Source organism: Caretta caretta, chromosome 3, assembly GCF_965140235.1.
Source record: "Caretta caretta isolate rCarCar2 chromosome 3, rCarCar1.hap1, whole genome shotgun sequence".
In the NCBI taxonomy this organism is placed as follows: domain Eukaryota; kingdom Metazoa; phylum Chordata; order Testudines; family Cheloniidae; genus Caretta; species Caretta caretta.
Window position 1 is genome coordinate 207694442 of NC_134208.1, and position 19708 is coordinate 207714149.

The following is a 19708-nucleotide window of genomic DNA, read 5'->3' on the forward strand; positions in this document are numbered from 1 at the left end:
GTTATGTCTACACTGCAAAAAAACCCTGCGGCAGTGAATCGCATTACAAAATTATGTCACCCAGCCACCGCGGTGGTTAAATCACTCACGCTTGGCTTCTGGTGTCAGTGATGCGTGTCCTCACCTGGAGAGATTGTATTGATTGTCAGTGGGGGGGGGGGCATTGTGTGAGGGGCATTGTCAGTGGGGGGCATTGTGGGATGGCTCCTGAAACCCAGTAACAGCCGACATAAGTAATGCAGCGTCTACACTGACTCTGCATAGACCTAGTTACGTCGACCATGACTCTATGATGCACAGGGAGGTGGCGTTGCTAAATTGGCGTAGAGAGACTTATGTTGGCAGCAGCGTAGACGCCGACTCCGTGGGTGCTCCAAGGAAAAAAGATCGTGGGTGTTCAGCGCCCACGAGCAGCCCCACCAATCAGCTCCACCCCCTCCCTCCCAACACCTCCTGCCTGCCATGATCAGCTGTTCAGCAGCATGCAGAAGGGGCTATGGGGGGAGGGGGCAGAATGGGGTGGGAAGGGGTGGAGTGAGGGCGGGGATGGAGCAGGGGTGAGAAGAGGCAGGGCAGGGGTGGGGGGGTTGGGCAAAAGGGTGGAGTGGGGGCAAGGCCTGGGGTGGAGCAGAGGTCGAGCAGTCTTCCTTTCCCCACCCCGGGAACTCGGAAAGCCAGCGCCTCTGGGCAGCAGCCAAATTTAAGGGAAGACACTTCCACTGCTAGGTCAACACAAGGCAGCTTACGGTGGCCCTGTAGTGTAGATAGGCCTCAGAACCCAGGGCTCAGACTCAGGCTCACAAGGCTCATGCTATGGCACTAAAAATAGCCATGTAGACATTTCCTCTCGAGCTCTAAAATCAGGGCAGGGGTTGAGTATGTCTACACTGTACACTAAGCCCAGGGGCTCTGTTCACACAGAAATCAGTCTGACTCAGGTCAACAAGCATTCAGGACCCATGCCCTAGGGCCTTGCTATGGGCGTAGATCAGAGCCAGAGCCCCACTGGGACTCAGGTCCAAGCCTGTAATTTTGCTGTGTGAACCCAGGTCAAGCCATAGATCTGAGTCAGAAAGTCTGCATAGTGGAGTACGGTTGTGTTAGCTTGGCTGTGAGACCCGGGTCTAGCAATTGTAAACCCAGCTTTACAGTGCAGTGTGGATGCTCAAGCACAGACTTGGAAACACCAAGTCCACAAGCTCGGGTCCCACAGACCTGGCCTCGGTGAGCAGTGTTGACATACCCGTAGTGATGAGTGCAGGAGAAACGCCTCCTATTATAAAATGAATAAAGAAGTAACTTTGTACCTTCGGTTACTCCCGAGCATCCCCCAGTGAAATCAATAATCAGTTGGCTGGTTTCCAACGGCAGCAGAAAAAGATAAATTAGGGTAAAATTATTGTTCCTGAAAGGTTATAACAATATGTTTTATTTACATGAGAACTCTATTCCAGTGTCACAGAGCGACATATACCGCCATAGTCTCTAGCTTGTGGGATCTCACCTGGGGGAGTGACACCCTCTCTCTTTTATGCCAAGATTGATGGGAGGGGATCCCTATTTTTTTTTTCCTTTTTGTAACATGCATTCACAGTATAAAACCACAGCCCCTTCAGGGTAATATAAATTCTTATTTTTGATCCACTACCTGTGTACATATGTCTTCCACATTGTTGCAGTATCTGAGCACCTCACAGTCTTTAACGAATTTATGCTCACACACCCCCATGAGGTAGGAAAGTGCTGATGGGGAACTGAAGCACATAGCAACAAAGGGCTTGTCTACATGAACATTTAGTTCACAGCAAGATGGTGTGCGAATCTACCCCGCACTAGCTTGCCACAGACAAACGATTCCTGTCGAACCTGCTTCTGCATGTTTATAGTTAGTTAATGCGCTTTGATTGTGTCCTTGTCGAAATGGGACTAGAACTGTTAATGCGCGTGAATAAGGTGCAGGTGGAATTAGAGCACGGCAGGCTAGTGGGGGGTAGGTACGCACCCCAGCTTGCCGCGAACATGTAGGCAAGGTAACAGTACTAGTGCCTCGCTCACTTGAGGATACGGCAGGAGGAAGGCAGCTTTAAATGGGAGGTAGGGCTTCTTAGGAGTGGCACTGGCTCGCATTCGAGCTGCTTGGGAGTTTCTCATGGAAGAAGAAATCCTTGAAATACTCCCTTTTTTAAAAAAATTCACACCAAATTTTTTCAGCAAAAGAAAAAAATCAAAACCTGGGGGAAAAAATATCCCGTGCCACCAGGGTCAGTGTGAGTTTTGCCATTTATTCCCACGGGAGCAGGATCAAGATGTTAAATTCTTAAGGTGCTGATCACTGATGCTATATTGGGTCCAGCCTCCTATGGTGTCAGACCGGTTTGCCCGCCTGCCCAGCAGGATTAGTTGGGCATGGTGTGGGGGGCAGAGATTTGGCTTCCAGAGGCTGATCTTCCATTCCTCACAAACTCGACCTTCCCGCGGAAGTCAGTGGGCGTTTCAGATGGGCAAGGAATGCAGGCTTGGGGCATCTGGTCCCATCTCATCAAGGTACTGAAGCAGATGCCTAACTTTGTAAGCATCAGTGGGACTATTCACCTTCTAAAATTAGGCAAGTGCTTCCATACTTTACTGAATCCGGGCCTAAGCCCCTTGCTCTGCCCATGTGAAGATGCACGTGCATATCTCATTTTCTCCAGGAATCTCATAATGGCTCATAATATTCCTCTTAATGAGGCATTTATTTTCCCCCATCAGTGGAAAATGTATGGCTGTAGATACTGTATGAGTTTAATCTATCATATATGACCATAGGGGGGAAACAGTTTTCCTCAGTAGGTGACCAAAGGTGGCAATTCCCTCATATTTGTCAGAGGAAGATTTCTTTTTCCATTAAAGGATCCTCAGCTGGTGCAAACTGAAATCCTAGAGAAGCAGTGAGACCCAGTGGATAGGTAAATAAACTGGGATTAAGGAGACTTGGATTCTCCTCCTGCTCTGCTCTTCAATCTGCTGTGTTACCTGGAGCAAGTAACTTCACCTCTGTTTCCCTTCCAATCTTTTGTGTGTCTTGTCTATTTAGACTGTGATCTCTTCAGGGTGGAGACTGTCTGTTATGTGTACGTACAACACCTAGCACAACCGGGTCCTGATTTGAGCTGGGGCTGTAGGCGCCGCTGTGATATAAATAATAAAAACAAAACAAATCAAAACATCAGTAGAGCATCTGGATCAATGGGCCTCTTTCACACCTGTGTCACTGCAGTTTTACCCTGGTGGACCTTCATTGAAATCAATGAACTTCCACCAGTGTAAAAGTGGCGTAACTGAGTGGTGACTCAGATGCTATGCTTTTTACCCCATGCCAGACACTTTCTTCAGGTGGGACTACACCGACTTATACCGATGCATTAGTTCACTTTTAAACTTGCTGCTATAAACAGATATAATTAGTCTATGCGTCATTCAAAGACCTATAAACATAACTTCAAGATATTAAAGCAAGGGTCGCCATAACAAATACAGACACCAAGAGGCAAACTGAGATGGTATCTAGGAATTTAATAAGAAATATATACAGCAGCAATGACATCAGTTAGTTACATATTTTCTACAATGTTTATACCTACCATAGACGACTTCTGGGATTATTAAAATAAGACACATGAAGATTAATAAATATCAATTAATCATTCTCCTAAATTGCAATGGGTTTACTCTAACCTTGTTTCATATTTATGTCCTCAGTCTGAAATTGGAATCACGGCCAAAACATCACGTTTATTCTAATTTACTCAATTAGCACATATTTACTCAGCTTTCTTTTTTCCTTCCAGCTGAAGTGAGAGAAATCATTTTTGTTCTGATAATCTTTACTTTTAAAAATCTCTAGAAAGGAAGTCCTTCTCAAGAAGTATCTCTGTAGAGTACAGTGAACTGCTCTGTTACATATATTGGGCCCAATTCTCATTTACACTAAGGTTCCCTTCCACCACTCTGGCAATGTAAATATGCCTTAAAGCAGGGGCGGAGGGGAGGGGTGTCAATGTAATGTATGCACACTTCAGTAAGGTCATTTCACACTCCCATTGAGGTGTAAAGATATCTTAGTGGCCACAAGAACGTACGTCCTGCATGCAGTAAAAATGTGTATGAGATTTCATTTTGTATTTAGTAAATGTTCTGGATTCTTAACAGCATGCTTTATTACAGAAAAATCACACTTTATACCAGTGTATGCATATTTCTGTAATATCTACAAATGCTGTCCTTTCTAGCAGTTTGCAGAAGCATGCCTGGTTTAAAATGTTGTGCAAATGCATTATACAATTAGAGATTGTAGCTGCATGTAGCGATCATGTCAAATGTATTTCAAATACATTTATGAACAGAACCTTAAAGTTTAGAAATGCATTTCATTGCCCTGGGAGACACCCAAAATATTGCTACGTGAACCCAAGAACACAAAGAGACACATTAAGTACATAAAGCACCCTATGGCACGTCAGTTGTCAATTAAATGAACAGTCTGGGCTGAAATTAGTCTGACTGTAATAAAAAAAGCATTTAGGAGATTAATGTCTGCAGTACAGAAGAGAGCAGAGATATTAAAAGGAAACATATGTGCACTAAAAACAGTTGCTTAATTCAAGTTCCTACTGTTCATTTTGAAGTCACACAAAGGAGATTAATAAGACTTTCGCTTCTCCTAGGGTAGCCCTTCCTTTAAACGATGAATGCATTTTTACAAACACAAGCTGTTTCTTTCCTTTTCCTCGGCTGAGCTACTGGATGATGGGGCAATAAACACATTCATATCTTTGCTGCTGACCACTTATTACTTTTTAGACTGATAAGCCTCTGTTTTCAACTAATTTAAGGGCTGGGAATGGCTATGGTGAAGATATGTCAATACAAGGCTTCCTGGAAACACTAAAGTTGATTCAAACAGCAAACATGGAAGTAGTATTTCTATAAAATGATACCTTTTCCCCCACTGAGTAGGACAAACAGTGATAAAATTCACTAGGGCAGAAAAAAACTTATCAGTAAGCTATTCTGCTGGGAGCTAGGGGACCCGATCCTTTCTACCATTTGAAGTCACTGGGAGTTTTGCTCTTGACGTGGGTGTGTCAGGGTCGGGGCCTCGATGGCATAATTCAACAATGCTGCATTTCCAAGGCATCTTCCTCATTCCTTTCAAATGAACCCCACTGGAGGTAATGATCCATCATCTGCACTGAGGGAAGCGTTCTAACCTAGGTTGTGTCACATGCTGTCTGGACACACTTGTGTTGAATAGTTATGATTGGGCTCCTCTGCAGTCTCCTCCTTTGTTATCTCTCTCTTCCTTTCCCCTCTAATATTGTGCAGGTTTGGGTTGTTGTTTAGCCCCATGCCGGCTATTGCAGTTTGGTGCTGGATCTGCTATTGGTATGGATCAATGGCAATTAGTGCCCCTTTTTCAAATGGAAAACATCATTAGGTTCTTGACCGAGGTCCCAGACCAGTGTCCCTTTTGGGGGGTCTTTCTGGTGCAAATGGCAACACCAAGCAGCCCCGCTCTGTGTGAGTAAGTGTAAGGTTCACAGTGTAGCTCTCTTTAGGCTGACAGGAAAATTAAATTAAAGGAGGCTCTCACTCATTGTCCGAGGTTAACTGGCTTGGGGGAATGGTGGCTCTCCAGGGAATAAGGAGAGACATGAGAGAGAACGTGGGAATTGAGTGAAAAATATTCCCTGGTCGTTTCCCTGCTGATCCCTTTACAACTCCAGCTCGTCCCTCTGCTGTGAGGCCGACTTACTTGCACAGGGAAGAAAAGGGAGCCCAGCAGCCATCATGGGGGCGGGGGGGGGGGCACAGTTTCCAAATCCCAGCCCCCTGAGCTTTCTCCTCTCCACTTTGCGGTGAACGTCCCAAGGATTCCTAGGAGCAAAAAGATGTTAGATGGACTCTATGAATGTCACCGCCACAGATACAGGGAGACTCCCACGGGAGGACGGGGGGTTGGTTGTTTTTAGTTTGGGGTTGGGGGGTTGGTTGTTTGTTTGTTTGTTTGTTTGTTTGTTTTGCGGGGGGGTTGGATGATTTGTTTGGGGGGGTTGGGTTTGGTTGGTTGCTTTGGTTTGGTTGGGGGGTTGTTGGTTTGTTTTGGGGGGGTCATTTGTTTGTTTTTCGCTTGTTTTATTGACGAAGCCTTTTGGCAGCTGAAGGTCTGTTCTGAGAAGACAGAAGGGCCTTTTTTTCTTTCTGTGCAGGTGACAATTAACACCAAGCTTTGGAGTGGAAGCCAGACTGTCCCAAACTCGGTAGGAGCAGGGTATTTCTGGAGGGGGACACAGAGGAGAGGGGCTCAGCAAATATTTAAAACTTTTACCATGTGACAAAAGTTGGGGGGGGGAGAGCTGGAATGGAATAGAGGATGGGGAGGGAGTTGGAAAGGACCCCTTTTCTCCTGTTCTGAGAAACGATCATATTTTCTTATTGCCGATTTCCCGAAGAGGCTGGGAGGGAAGGGGAGGATATGCATTCACATGTCATCCGAATTAAACCAGTGTCCTCTTATTGAAACAATAAACCATACATGCGCTTTAATCACTTCCAATGCTTCGGTTACATTCACTTCACTGTATTCCAAGCGCCGGCTATGCTTTTACACGAGTCTTCTTCGAAAACGGAGTCGCATTTGAGCAAAGAATCTCCCTGGTCTTCTCTCCCTGGACTTCGGCAGAATAGCCTGTATCGGTTTTTAATCCCAATGGGAGGTGCCCGATCCTTCATCCAGGGGCCGATCCTGGGACCACTCCCAGGATCTTCAGAGAACATCCAGTTGCTGGAATCGGGGGAATTCACACCGGTAATCGGTGTGACTGAGAGGAAAATCAATCCTTCCTTATTTTCAGCAGGAGGTTAGCCTGAAATAAAATGCGTGAAATAAAACCCGGAAATCAGGCGCTAATGTAGAGCCGTGGTGGTAAAGACAGAAAGACCTGGTTAGTCTGTGGCAAAGAAGTTCTGGAGACATTGTGGGATCTGGCTAGATCCTTTAGGGAAAGGCAATCAGTCATTCTGTATTAATGAAACCAATACAGGCTCTATTGCACTTTGCTAGATACTATTTCAAAACCGGGCATTTCCTAATCCTTGCCAGATTATTGTTTTAGGATGCGCCCACTGGTTCCCTTCTGTCTTCCCTACGATTTTAGTTTGCCATCCGAATTTGGCTAACAAAGTTTTTTGTCCAGAAAACCCCATTGCTCTGGTAACTCCTGTCCTGTGGGTCATTGTCCAACGAAGGGCAACGGGGAAAACCAATTGTTGCCCTCCTTCACCAGCAGCTACAATTGCAGTCAGAGGACTAAACGGGGGGATCCCCCCAGCGAATTGGGTGTGCGGGATCTGTGGAGGATCTACCTGAACAAACTTTTGTGTGCGGCAAAAGACAACATCGTTGTTAACACTTTGTGTGCAGTTAACAGACTAAATCTGACAGCTGTTTCCGAGGCAGCGGGTGGGTTTACTGCACTATCCTGTCAGGGCAGCTTTCCCGAGCCAGACTAGATGGGTGGGGTTTAATTAACTCCAAATGGGGAAGGCTCCCCCCCCCCCCATGTGATCCTGTGGGTGAAGTGTTCCTGGCCAGCCATGAGAATTGCTGAGCCGGTCTGGGCTTTTGTGGCTAACTTTGGCAGGATCCCACGTTCTCCAAAGTGCTTGCTGGCATGAGGATGAGATTCTATGTGGGGAAAGAATAGTTCGTGTGGAAAAATAAAGAGCGATTTAAAAGGAGATCGGGTTGGGTCCACGATCTCCTTTCCATTTCTCTCTCGGAGCAAATTCTCCCAGGTCAGCTGGTGCTTGTAAATCAGACACACGCCTGCTTCTGTGTTAATGCGATTTGCATTTTTAAAAAACTTTTTGAACATTCAATTTCATGCTTGGCTACACCGGTAAATACAGTGCCACGTCATGCCGCTCTCCGCCCGGCTGTAATGAGCAAGCGGAGATATGCTTATTTAAATCACGTTTCCAGCAAAAGGCATTACCCGGGTGCTATCAGCAGCCTCCGCCTGAAATAGTTTTGCAAGACGGAGCGTATCTGAATTGCATGGTCCTCCGCTTGTGCACTGAGGGACTCTTATGCGGGCTTTTTATGGGGCTTCCTAATGAGATTTTGATCACTTTTTTTTTGACCGTTCCTTTGCCGATCCCTGGGGTTGGAATTTCGCTGAACCCCCACAAACACAAACACACAAACACACACACACACACCAAGTATAACTGAGCAAAGATCAAACGCGGTCTTACTGCCCCCAGATTGCATCCAGTCCTGGGCTACGGACTCCGGCAATGAATTCAGGGACTCGAGCCTCACCTCGTTGAAGTCAATGGTAAAGCGCCCATGGACTTCAGTGGGGCAGGATCAGTCCCTACATTAGTAATGTCCCGTATCCTGCAACAGGATCTGCTGGAACAATGGGGCTCGCGGGTCCCAGCGCAGGATTCTGGGCTGGATCCGTTCCTTCCACACCGACCCGCCTGTCTGTCCAGACACATTTAAAGTTCGGACAGCTTCACAGAAACGGACGTGATACCGGAGCGTGTGGGCGTCCGAGCTGTACAAAACAGGCACGTGTATTGGGATATCTATGCGCACAGATTAGTTTCTTTCCGCCTGTGCACATAGCCAGAGAGAGACAGAAATGGGGTCTGCTTCAGTGTTTTGATCTCTGTTTTATAGTCCTGGTTTGCAGGTTCCCGCAGTCCTGGCTTTGGTTGGTTGGTTTGGGGTTTTTTTGTTGTTGTTTTGTTCTGTGAAGCCAGTGGAAGCCCGGCGCTGTAACTGACTAGAAGTACCCACAGGCCCGCCTCAAAAGCGCCTGTCCAAAAAGCCCTAAACAACGACGGGGCGCGGACAATCCTTCATGCGCCCTGATGTCCTGGCAGGAGAGTCGATCCGCAGGACGGTCTATCAGATTAAACAATTACCTGATGGGCTAACTCCCGTTTTTCTCGTTGATCAGTGGGAGTAAAGACCAACATTAGGTCTGGATGGATTCCTAATTGACACCTGTGCCCGGCCCTTTGTGAACTAAACTCTGCTGACCGCTGTCCGTTCCTACTGCTGGCTGCCTGGCGCTCCCTGCACGGCTGGTCTGTGTCGGGTCCGGAGTGCTGCGGAGTGAAACCCTATTTTGAATTGTTTTCTATCCCAAGGCTCGGCGAACCTGGGAGCTACGCTACCGGGGTCTTTAGGGGGGGTAAATGAAAGTAGTTAGAAACCAAAGCCAGGAGCTAGGACATTTCATGGCTCAGTTTTAACTCCAGAAGGGATGACAAGCGTGGCGAATAATGTGATCCTGCGTTCCCCTCGAAGTTCGGCCATAGACATTTCTTGGAAGCAGGATCGGCCCCGTATTTCCCAATAAAACTCCCCAGCAAACCCACCCATTGCAAAGAGAATTTGTTGGACAGGGAAAGTACATTGCAACTGTCTTTGAAGCGTCATTCCGGTAAAAAGAAAGTTTATCCAAAAGAACATAAGAAGTGAATCATAACGAACACTTTACCTATATTCTGTCACAGTTCCCTGCTTTTTGGGCGGCAGTGACTGAGATATAAAAACTACTCAATCCCTGCTGGCTTTATTAATCATTCATCATTGATTATTGCTGCAATTATCGATCATAAGGAAAATAATTCTGGCCATCGGTATGTATTCTTCACAAGAGAAGAGTGGGATGAGGAACCACTTTCTGATATGCAAGCACGGCATGCATTTGATTAATGGATAGGAAATCTATCTCAGCTTAATTCCCTTCTATTTAAAACTAGACGGAAGCCCACATGTCCTCACTTGGATTGAGCTCCTCTCCTGATTTCCACCGGTAAAAATGTCTGTTTCTGCCCTGGGGGGAAAGTTTTCCTCTTGCTGGGGCGATTGTTTCGATTTTTGGCACTCATTCCACCGGCGATGGGGGCGGGGGAGCTTTTCTTTAAGACAAAGCTCCTGTCTGATTTCAGGATTTCTGTCTCTTGCAAAAACTGGGGGCACCCTTATGTCCCCCTCACGGCTTCAATATTCCTTCCGGGGTTTTCCCCGCGTGCCCGGGCATAGATAAATGCATGTGTCTCCCCAAAGTGGGTAAAGCAGAAAATGTTGCCGGCAACTTTCATGCTAATGTGATCTTTTCAGTTAGGCAGATGCTGAGGACTTAGATGAGAGGTCGTCAGTGAGGAATCACCGTCTATGAACAATCATCCTTGGGCAAAATGTCAAGCGGAAGAGCTGCGCGTATTTACGCCTGGCCAGCAGCTGGTTCTCCGCGTTTGGGGGGCGGTTGATTAGTGGGGTAGAGAAGGACATCCTGGGGAAAACAGCTAGACCTCCTGAATTTAGCACCGCTCTGCAAACCAGCTGGAGGGACACTTGAGGGGGTCGTAAAAGCAAAAGCCACAGCAACCTCGATTGCCTCCGCTGTTCACGTGTCTTTCCAAAAATCCGTCTGTGCCGGTCCCCCTCCCCTCTCCCTCATCAGACCTGCTACTTTGTTCTTGGGCCCTTTTAAATGTATTTCAGCAAGCAAACGAGACACAGGTGCATGCCCAGAAAACCAGAACAGACTGAAAGTGAGAGAGGCCGCCATTCAATGGGATGGAGAGGGGGACAAGGGCAGGTTACTTTTAGTTGTTGACAAAGGAAGGGCAGAATCTAAACACCGCTTCAGACAATCAATGGACCCTTGTCTCCGGTTACCGAGCTGGGCTCTCTAAATGAGTCTGGCATGCTGATAACTGCAGGGTAGGCACCTGAGATAAACTCCTTCCAAGGGCTTGATGGCGCACGAGATAGGGAAGGATCTGGGGCATGATCTGCGGCTGGGGAGAGGCGCTTTAATTTGCCTGCCCCTGCGTAGAAAAGGACAAAGGGGCTAATTGACAGCAGCGCAGTTGTCCGGAGCCAGAGGAGAAGCGCTGGGCGAAGAAGTCGTTGTACCCTGGTGCTTATTTGCAGGACTGATGAGCATGACAGGGCGTGAAGCTGTTTCCCCTCCAGCCCCTTCCTTTGGAGTGGCTAGGACTTCTGAAGGGCCAGCACAAAATCTATACCTAGCGATTTCCCTCCTGACTTAAGAGTTTCAACTTCAAAAGCTTTCGGTCACGTTGAGGGTAGTGGGGACAGGCTGGTGTTTCGGGGGTACATTCTGAACGAGGTGCAGCTGTTACTTTGGGTTTCCTGGCCAGAAAAGTACCGCTGGCCCTTCTGGGGGATCTGATGGGGGAAATACTAAACTCGAGGACAAGAATGTATTTATTGACAAACCTCCAGAAACCCTTCGGAAGGGAAGCCCCCTGTTAAGCGAGACTTTCCTGATTTTTCATGGTCTGTGTGTATATAAATCTCCTCGCTGTATTTTCCACTTTATGCATCCGATGAAGTGGGCTGTAGCTCACGAAAGCTCATGCTCAAATAAATTGGTTAGGCTCTAAGGTGCCACAAGTCCTCCTTTTCTTTTTGCGAATACAGACTAACAGGGCTGCTACTCTGAAACCTTTCCTGATCTAAAGCGATCAATGGTTTCAGTGGGTTCCCCTCTTCACTGCGGCCCTGGCTGACATCTTGAATGACACCGAGGCCATGTGTTGGTCTAGTGTCTTCCTCTTGCGGGAACACCAGCATCTGGCAGTGGGAAGACCCCGGTTGGCTTGCCCTCGCTGCATACATAGCGCTCCTGGGCGCTTTGAGGTCCCGGGGAGTTTCTGAGGCTGCGGGAGGAGGTTGAAGAGCCGCGGCCACCCGCGGGTTTGCGTTTGATCTTGGAAGCTGGGGAGCCCCTAGGTCTGACAGCCAGATCCACGCGCAAAGCCTCTCCTGGTTTGCAAGGCGGTTAATGGCGCAGCCCTTATTCAGCGAGTCTTCCAGGTGAAGGCCAGGCAGTTCAGAGGGAGACACCTCTCCCATCGCCTATTAAAGCAGCCTACAGGTTCCTGTTTCCATCATTCCCTGCGCGCAAGGATCCACCAAAAAGGAATGGCTCCGCAGCGCCAGATTTTCAGATCTAAGGCAAAAAGCTCCCCCCCACACACACACACTCCCCCCTTACACCGCCAATGCGCTCTCCATGCCCCGCCAGATGTTCCGCGGCCGGAGCCATTCGGCTGCTTGATTTTTTTCATCTACGGTATTTTCAATTCCACCCAAAATAATCATAATAATTAATAAAAAGCAACCCTGCAAATCAATCAGTAAAGCGCTGGAAAATAAACGCGGTTTATGGGCGAGGGAGCGGGTATTTTACGGCTAGTTTTGATGGCCGAGTTTTCCCTTGGCTATGCAAAATAGCACCGGGATAGATGGACGGTAGCAAGAAAGGGCTAAAGACCCCCAGCGTTGCACAGCAGCCCTTTCCGATCACACCCCGGGGCCGCCTATCCCACCCCCGAGAACCTGCAGCCCGAAGCAGGTGTTGTCGAAGCGCGGTGTTAGGTCTGGGACCCGGGAGTGGTCAGCCGCAGCGTAGCCAGCTGGAGCGCTTCAGTTTTGCGTATAGCGGGTCGCCAAGTTCGAGTCACTGTTATAAAGCGGATCTTTACCTCGTGACAGCACCGCATCATTCCCAGCCCACCGATTCAGGACCCAGGGAGCACAGGGATCAAAAGGAGCCCCCAGATTTTTGTTCCTGATCGGGGAAGGGAAGGGAATAGTGTGTAAATATACAGCACTGGAGATACTTACAAATAATGTCATGAGTGCGGACAGGCCATTCTAACCTCCAATATCTTCGTCTGAATTCTTTAGGGCCTGATCCAGAGGCCACTGAATAAAATTGGGAGAGTCCTGCCGAGTTCACTGATCTTTGAGACAGGCGCTTTTCAGCCCTAGATCTCAAAGCACTCGAAAGAAGAAGAGCCAACTCGTTAGCTCCATTTTATAGAAGGGGGAAACTGAGGCAACCTGGGGGTCACAGGGGAAGTCGGTGGCTGAGCCGAGAATAGAATTCGGTGTAAGGGTTGCTCATCCTTGCAGGGAGATCTAGGAGGCCTTTAACACATAGAAAGGAGATTGCAGATAAGGTGAAGAAGGACACTATAAAATGCGGTGTGAACAGAACAAAACATGAAAACGAATTTAGTCCAGTATCTATTCTTGCTTGCTCAAAAGCTGAAGCGACCAACGGTTAAGTCATTAATTTTAAACACAACCGAATACCCGCTGTGTTCACCCTTCGGGTTTCATGTCATGCTAGTTCCCAAAGCAACAGGGGTTTTCAGGTTGTTTTAATGTAATTGCCATCAGAAGCAGCAAGCTTCGGACCATCTCTTTTCCACTTCGGCAGAAGCCTGCATTGAGACCCAGGAAGATTTCGCCGTTAGAATCGGTGGCAGCATGTAAAATCTTGTGACGATTTTACATTTAAGATTTTTTAGTCCTATGCGTGTGTTGTCTTTGAGGGATCACTGGAGATTAATGCTGAACTCAGCAAAACTGTGGTTGAAAAAACTCTCCTGTGTTATATGAATTTAGAAACGGTTTTAACTCAGATTATTATCAAGGATGTTAGGTTTAAATCCCTGTATTTTAAAATTATGATTGAAAACAAAAGTTTTTCCAGTGCAGTAAGATTCATTAATATTTTGATGGATAAATCATCTGTAGCGAACGAAAGACCGAAACTCAGCATTTAAGATGTTAACTTCTTAAATATTCTTCCTTCCCCATATTAATTGGAAGTTATTTCCTGAGCTGTCTTACGCTTTTACCGACATTCTAACGAAATTTCTCCTTTAAAAGGGTCTCTTCTCCTTATCTCCAGAACAAAATCAAACCTAGCAATGTTTTCTGTGCTTATTTCAACTCACATCCTCCCACATTGCAAAATGACTTGGAATCGAAAGTTCACACGTACGATTCGAATACAATCGCGTACCATTTTTCTCTGGATGAATCGTTTTCCGAAAGTTGTCTACAACAAACTATTTCTGTTGCCTTGACTAGTTAATGAGTATTATCACGCACCAAGGAAAACAAAATGCAAAGCCGCTCTTGAAAATATGCCCAAATAGAAATTGAGTACTCCTTTTCCAGAAACCATTTTTAGCTCTATTGGAGAGGAATCTGTCAAGTAAATAACAGGGCAGCAGCCTATAAATCATCCAATGGCATGCTGTTTAATATTTACTTATCTGAAGGTTATACACTGCCTAGGTAGTAAACTTTGACGGTTTTGTTTCCACTCTCTCCCATACCTGGGTTTTATGGATCAATATCCCATGGAAGAGAAGCGAGCTTCTCCCCACCGCAATATCGGATTAGGAATATTTCTAGAAGAAAGAGGCGAATGTGAACTGACTTTAGCCTGCAATAGTCTAAAGCAGAATTACAGCTTGTAAAATCGGTCCCCATCAGTCTCCCAGGAGACCGGCTCAACTTCTACTTGGGTGTTCCGCTCCTTGTTAGCCCGGCAATAATTAGCCTCATCTCACCCCCAAGGTTTTTTCAGATTATCAATAAATGCATTTTTTGCATAGAATTATAAAAGGCCTGGCGGGGTTGTTTCCCGGGCTGTTTAGAGGGCGATACACTTTGGGAAAGTTTGCCACAATAGGTACACAGCTGAGAGCCAGGCAGTTCTCTTTAAAAGTTGGAAGTGTGACTTTCTTATCAAACTGCTGGATATGTCATCTTCTTTGTGCTTTGATGTCTGGTGTCTTTTGAGACCATCTCTGCATGTCATTACCAGGCTCAAACAATTAAAGAAGTGGCTTTTTTTAAAAAACTGGAAATAAGAAAAAAGAAAGAAAAAAAAAGCTCTGTACACAATTAGACGATTTTTGGCCTCAGATCTTAACTGTGAATAGTGAAACTCACTATTAAACTGGCTTTTCATTTGTTAAATAGACAAGTTAAATACACGGAGAGCTTCAGATATTTGGGGCCTTCGATTTCAACTGTGGGATAGTGAAACTCCTGATTAAACTCAAACTGGCTTTTCATCAATAGACACGTTTAAATACACGGAGCCGTGATTTTAGCGAATTGTATCCCCTGGGATGGTTTCGCCGCAGAGAGCTAGCTGTGGTCGCTGGAGAAAGTCATTATTAAACTTTAAACTGCCTTTTCATAGCAGGGGCATTTGAATACTTTGATTACTAGGCAACCAAGCTGCACTGCAGCCAGCTGGTTTACCAGCGTTACAGCCCTCGATTTTTGCCTTTAATCTAACTGTAACGATTGGAGGAATTGACTTTGCATCTTCGGACAAGTTTTAATGCAACCTAGGCCCTTTGGGCTCAATTAGCTGAACGGACTTTAGACTCCACAAAAGCAATTAAGTTTGATCGGACGGACCCTGTACTTTTCTTCCCCCTCCCCCCCCCCCCAAAAAAAAACCCGCCATAACCCTGGGGTAGAACCAGTCCCAGGATTGGAAGGCTGGGTGGAAATAAACGTTAGCTGGCGGGTCAAACAGAGTCACGTCTCTCTGGTGTTGTTTCCTCCGGCGGGAACACAGTTTGGGGGAGGTGGGGGCTGCGGAAGGCCTCTGATTTTGTTCGCTGGAATATGCAAACCAGGCAGGGCCCGCAAGCCGTGTCATTAAACCGAGTTACAAAAAGTTAAAGGAAAAGGCTGCACTAGCCTGGGGTTGCCATGGCTCTGCAGACGCCTCGGCCTGTGATGTCCTCCAGCTAGAGGCATCCGGGGCCTGCGCTGCGACATTTGAAACCCTGCTCCTCTTATTCTTCTCTTCTTCTTGTGGGGGGGGGGGTGTCGGGCAGGGAGAGGGGGCGGGTGAAAAGTGCCTTCTCCCCTTTGATTGATCAGAGTAACCTTGCACATTGGCAATCCAATTTTGTTTTTTGTTTTTTTTTTTGGGGGGGGGGAGTCCATTCTTTTTGCTAGAAGAAATGAAAGGGAGGGGGGCTGCACCGGAGGTGTCTTGTCAAGTCCTCTGTGAATTCGGTGCGTCCGCGTGCGCCCCACTTTGGAAAGGTAGCTCTCGGCTGTGCTGGTGGAAACCTGTCTTAATTGCGGGGAGGGGCCCAATTAGTCCGTTCTTTCTCACCCGACAAGGAGGCTGGGCCGGCTGCTTTCTTGAGGTAACGGGGCTCTCACATTGACCCCACCGCAGGACCCCACTAGCTCACAGGCTGCTTGGCCTCCTTAGGGAGCAGCTGATGGGTGCCTCGAAAGGCCCCAGGCTCTGAGCGCTGTAACCCCGCCGTTCTCCGCGTCCCTTCTCCTACGCGGCGCGAAGCGAGGATGTATTTATTTGTGTCGTATTAAACCAACAAAAAAAACAAAAAAAAAAACCGGGCCGAAGTGGGGGAGAGCATCCACAAGATAAAGATCAGGCGCGTAAATTGGCCATTTGGCAGATTAGATCTCTTTAAAACGCTAGCTTTCTTTCCAAAGTACCGTTGCATTAAGGGACCGCCTAGCTGTGAACCAGGATCACAAAGGCCATTCCCTATTTAATTCAGTCCTGGAGTGGGCTTGACTTGAGGTTAATTTCCCCCCCTCATACACACACACACATTCCCTTCCCCCCTCCGCTCCCATCAAAGCATCCCAAGTGAAGTACGTGGATAGACACTCATTTAATGACAAGTAATTGAGGAATCCGGGGGGCAGCATTACGCGTGGAACGGGGAGGTTATTAATTATTTAAAAACCATTAGCCTCTCTGTGTGTCCTGCCCAGATCTCATCTTGTTGGGGCAATATAACCTGTCACATCAGTCAGAGCGAGGGGGAATCAGAAGCTGCTGGCCCGTTCGCCTCCCTTTTCGCGTGGAATTTGTTAATTTTGCCATCTCACGTGGGAGGTGGGTTAGAGAAAAATCCCGGGCTCCCACCACCGCCTCTGGGCCATTTTCAGAACGAAATCACACTGGCCCCTTTGTAGAGGCGATCTGTTGTGCAAAGTGACCGAATACCCCGTGTAAGCAGCGTTCAAAATTTCCCACCCATCTTGCTTCGGCATGAAATGAAATCCGTTTGCCAAAGTCAGATCGCGCCCGCAGACACCGCTTGCAAACGCGCACCGCCGGGAACCCGCTCGCAAGGGGATAAGGAGCTCCCCGAATCCTGCTTTTCTCTGCGCCCCGATTTTTAATAATAATCCTTCCTATTTACGCTCGGGAGAGAAAAGACATATACTAGCGAACTGGAAGCCCTTTTCTGCAAGCTCTGAGCACTCGGGCTGCTAGGGACAGGTCAGACACCGCTTTAAAGAGTGGCACTTGCGAATGCGATTTTTAATGTGGTCAGTTCTGGTGTTTTGTGTTGTTTTTTTTTTTTTTTTTGGAGGAGTCACCCCTCGTGCCGGTTAAAATCGATCTTTCCGCTATCCTCTGTCAGGTTAATTCAGTGGATATGGATTTGTATGTCCTGAGAATGAGAATAAGTTAAACATTTTTAGAATCTCCTTTGCCTTTTCATATATGGCAAACTCTATTAAAGTGATGTATGCACGCATGCCTACCACGAATTCCTTTAAATTCACCACCGCTCACTGCAAGTTGTCCCCGAGTGAGCTGAGCTCAAAGGTCAGTTCTGTACAGGCATTTCTCGGCTGTGCTTTGCCTGAAGTTTTCATAAACGGGCAGGCTTCAGGCATTCCCGTGGAATTGGATGCTGTGGTTTTCTCTGTGAAGCTTTCATTCAGTACACGTGTGTTTAGGGTAACACATCCTAGTGTGTGGGTCGGGGGAGGGAGGATTCAAATACCTTGGATGTGCATTAAACCAGTGGGTGCGTCCGGACAAGAACAAAAGAGCATGTTTTAGATCAATCAGCAGGAAAAAGCGAAGTGAATCGATATGAAAACAGTTACATGTGCTAGGAAACTCCGGCGAATGCAATACAACCCGGCTTGTCTCGGAAGGACCTGGCGACTGCGAGTTTTGTTTTCCGGGAAAGAACTCGCAAAGGAAATGCGAGCGAGACTCGTGGAGTTTCAGCGGGTTAGTCCCTGAGAAATCAGTTTCTTGTAACTGAGCTCCAGAAAGACCCCTGTGTAGGTTCGGGTTTTCACTACCTCCTACTCTCTCCCCCACCCCCACCCCCAGTAGGGAGGTTTTCCTTTTAATTTAATTTAAACATTTACATTTAAATTTTTTAATCAACTACTACTTAATAAAAAGCAACCCTCCCAAGATCGTTACCCGTGGGGCATTCCCTGTTTCAACCTCCTCCACTTTAATCCAAGAAATTAGAGATGGCAAAAGCCCTGTTCGATTCCCCAGGATCGCCCCCCTGTTTACCTCGCTTGGTTTTAATTTGGGGCGGGGGGGGGTAGAAATGGGGAAGCTGGAGATTGGAATTAAAAAAAAAGTGATGGAAATCACCTACCTGCCGCCCCTTGAGCTGCACATGGCGATGACAATCCAGCATTAGGCAGCCCCGCGCGACATCGCTGCATTTATTGGAGGTCAAATTGTGCGACTGTTGACTTTAGCACAAAGCAAAGATTTCACTGCCCGCTAGTTTAAAAATGAATATTTTACCAAGATATCGATCAGCTTTATAAAATTCAGTTAAGCACAATGGCTCAAAAGGAGAAAAAAACCGGAAAGGGACGCACTCTAACATCTGTGTAAATTTGCTGAAGTATGACGTGGTGTTGAAAGTTTACCCTCCTGGAATTTGGATCTAGATTTTTTTTTTTTTTTTGGTTGTTTAGTGACTTTTGTTTATTCACCGATCACGGTTACTTAAACCAGCAGGAGCGGCAAGAGCTTGGTGTGGCGAGGAACTAAATATACCGAGGGGAGAGGTTGTTTGTTGGTGTTTTTTTCCACCCTGGGTGTGTGCACGATCCATGGGGAAAGGGAGCGAAGCGCACAAGGCAACACATAAAGGATCTGCTTCTAAAGCAGGCATCCAAATGACATCCTTTTTGTGTATGCGGACAGAACTGTATCTTATCGGTTGGGATCAGCGGAGTGAGAGACGCTAAGTAGTTTAAAACTACCATTTCACAATGGGCATATGATACAGAACATAACAGGTTAGAGCATCGCAGCCCCGCGGCATTGTTCCCAAATCAGCCTCATTCCCTGCTTCTATTCTCCTTCCCTACGGGAGCCTTTTATGTGATAATGAAACACATTTTATGCTTTGGTTCACAACGTGTGTGTCCTTGCAGTGTAGAGACGGACAGATTTCTGGCTGGATCCTAGTTTTGTTTTGTTTTTGGAGGGGTTTTTTTCCACCCCCGCCTTCCTTCTCTTTCCCCGAACAATGCCGAATTTTAAGAAGGATTTGAATGTTATTTTGGGCAGCAGATCTATTACTCCTGAAACGCGTGGGAAAACAACAAGTGGCTGGGAAACGGGGGGAATGTGGTGCGTGAAAAACCGTTTCAGCACCGGGATGTGTTTTAATCAGGCAGCGGACTTGCTTTCAGAGCGAAATGTTTGCGGGGGTTCAAAGCACCAGAAGCTGGTTTTAAAAATAGCACCTCGTTCTTGGTTTGTAAAAGAAACCGTGTAGGTCATTTGATTCTACTCTCTCTGAAACCCAAGTGACCACCAGTGTGTGTATTATGTATGATTTATTCCCTACACAATGTGATTTGTTCCCTACACAATGTCATTCTTTATACGGACCTGTAGTGATGCGTGTCTAGACACAGACATAACAGTACTCACACAAACACTAATTATATCGTAATCAGATCCACGGATCTATCTATCTATTGATATGTAAC

General features: G+C 46.9%; 1 long non-coding RNA gene across 2 annotated transcripts; it reads right to left on the bottom strand.

Moving 5' to 3' along the window:
- Window positions 1-3535: 3535 nt before the first annotated feature.
- On the bottom strand, window positions 3536-19136 carry LOC125633313 (uncharacterized). 2 transcript variants are annotated; one of them, XR_012667894.1, is made up of 3 exons: window positions 18349-19136; window positions 6578-6908; window positions 3536-5919 (listed from the first exon to the last, which is right to left on the bottom strand). It is a non-coding gene; the product is annotated as an uncharacterized LOC125633313 (long non-coding RNA). The 2 variants fall into 2 exon arrangements; XR_007355566.2 differs by lacking the exon at window positions 6578-6908.
- Between the last annotated feature and the right edge of the window lie 572 nt (window positions 19137-19708).